This window comes from Triticum aestivum, chromosome 3D (genome assembly GCF_018294505.1).
Source record: "Triticum aestivum cultivar Chinese Spring chromosome 3D, IWGSC CS RefSeq v2.1, whole genome shotgun sequence".
Classification (NCBI taxonomy): Eukaryota; Viridiplantae; Streptophyta; class Magnoliopsida; order Poales; family Poaceae; genus Triticum; species Triticum aestivum.
Window position 1 is genome coordinate 324,161,628 of NC_057802.1, and position 2,663 is coordinate 324,164,290.

The window sequence follows — 2,663 nt, forward strand, 5'->3', positions numbered from 1 at the left end:
GGTGAGACTGGAGAAGAATCCGAAGGCAAGCCGACGGACACCCTCCCACAGTCGTAACGGTCGACGCATCGCAGAGTCGTGGCTGGAGTGGCAACCGACGAGGTTGCTCAAGCAAGGCGGTAGCCCTTTGTGCCGTTTGTCGAGGTAGCCGAGAACGTAGGTGGTGTAGCCGTAGTCGAGGTAGCCGTGCGAAGAATGCCGTGGTCGATGTCGAGTCGGGGTGGCCGGTGTCAAGGAAGTCGCCGTGGAGCCGCGGACGCAAGGGGGCGCCGAGTTAGCATGGGCGCAGTGGTGTCGAAGTAGTGGTGCGCCGGGGAGAAGATGTTGTTGACGACGCGTCGCGGCGGGTTTGCCAAGCCCGGGGACACATCATGGACCAAGGCACGCAACGGTGTTGCCAGCACCGGGCATGCGTAGACGGACGAAGACGAAATTGACGAAGCGCCTACCAGGCTTGCCAGGTCCGGGGACACGTCGTGGATGAAGGCACGCATCGGTGTTGCCAGCACCAGGCATGCGTAGACGAGGGACCTGCATGAGCTGTACGCCATATCGGAGAAGTCGGAGGGGCCAGCAAAGAAGAACTTAACGACGATTGCGGCGTCCATCGGCGCGGGGCCGATGACACGTAATGATCAGTGGGAATGCTTCAATTTAGGTACTACCGACGAGCCACCGCGTGTGCCCTCCCTTGCCGGTCTACCGCTACCGACGACTCCTCTCGACGCCGAATCATAGAGACACAACCTCGCCCTGTCGAGCCCTGCTGCCATTGACTCGATTTGTTCATGTGTGCGCGGAACTACTCGTCGGGCATGTTGAGGCACACTCCAGGCTCCGCCTTGCGCTCGCTCGCCGGGTCGCGGTCTGCTTGGGGCTTCGTCGCGTAGTGGTTCTATGCTGGACATGATATGGTCATCACCTTTGCCCTTTGGCAATTGGCATCGACGGGCTGTCGGCTGCGCTGCTGTGCCGGAGACACCGCTGTGGGCACCGTGATCGTCAATGCGTATGCTATAGTTAATCTCGAGTCACCAACGGAATCGATACCAGTCATGCCATGACTGCCGGTGTCGGCTGCTGCATAAGCTGTCAACAAGTACGTTGTCATCGTCCTCGCTTGAGTCAGCTTACCTCCGGCATCGACGTGTGGACCTGCTATGCAGGCCACACTGCTGTGGGCGCCGTGGTCGTCAGTGCCGTATGAAGTCCTTACGTGGGTCCATTCACATGAATATGCACGGTGGTTGTTTTAGTATTATACGGGGACATACGGAAATACTAGAGTTTGAGTGCTTTATTTTGGTCAGAAAAAAGACGTGCGAGAGTAGAATTGGCCTAGCTGTCGGATGGAAAGCGGGGGAATGTGAGCACAGATGGGGGTCCATGACTGGTGCACTACGGCGCACATGGGGCCACCGTCATGGGGTGAATTTTGTTGCGCGTGGATGCGCTGTGACACCCGGATAATTAAGCTACAGTAATCCCATGTCAATGATGCCATGTTATCACATTACAGTTGCTAATCCTCGATTGATCCAAATCACAATCCAAATTCAAATTTAAAATAAAAGTCCAAAATTCAAATTTCTCAAACAAGCAATATAAAATGTTCAGAGTGTGACAAATATTCCATAGCCAATTATTGTGTTGACCCAACATTTTTGTAAATGTATTTAAATGCTCTTTTGTAAGTATAACAGTGGCTAAAAATAATTATTAAATGCTTTATAAAATTATAAAAATACTAACTAGCTTATTTAAGTGACAAACTTAAATGTGGCAGAGGCCTAATTTGTGACACTATTTTTAAGTGCAAGAATTGTGTTATATAAAATTAAAAAAAAATAAAACAGCAAAAGAAAGCTAAAAACAAAACAACATCAAAAAAATATAGAAAATGGAGAAAAGGCCTCCCCTGACCCCTGGGTCTCGGCCCATCTCACCGAGCCGGCCCGACCCAACTCCCCCTCGGTCGCCTTCCACCTTGCTACAGGGGAAGCCGACCGAGGCGCGCCCGCCGTCCTCGCCGAACCCACTCGCCGCCCCCGCGTCGATGCCGCGCCGAGGGGATAAGGCCAAGTCCCCTCGGCTTCGTCAGCTTCCCCCACCAGATATTTTCCCCGCTCCTTCGCCCCTCCATCTCTTTCCCCAGATCCACCTCCCCTCTCCTCTCGCTCGATCCCGAGCTCGGTCGCACGAGCTTGTCGCCACGGACCGCCATTGACGCGGCCCCCGACCCCCACTCGCCTCGCCGACGTGCTCACAAGCCTCGCCATCGTCCCCTACGACAGCTTCGCCGAGCCAATCGAGCTAAGGAGCCCCGACGCCGACGCCCGCATCGTCTTCAACCTCGGGACCCACCGGCAAGCTTCACCGAATACCTCGCCACTTCAGCTCCTAAGCCACCAACGGGCCTCCGTGTGCCTCTGTGGTGAGCTCCTCGTCACTTTCCCTCTTGCCGCGCCTCGATTCCATGCGTGCTGCTAGCTGCTCGTGCCGGTCGTTTCCCCCTGCTTCCTCGTCCACGCCCACGCGCCCCCGCATGTGCGGCCACGCTCTGGCCGCAGCCTCTGCTGCTGACTGCACTGCTCCCGCGGCTGCCTGCGCTTGCCGTCGCAGCCCCGCGCTTCCGCCCGTGCAACCCTGTCGCTAGCCGCCGT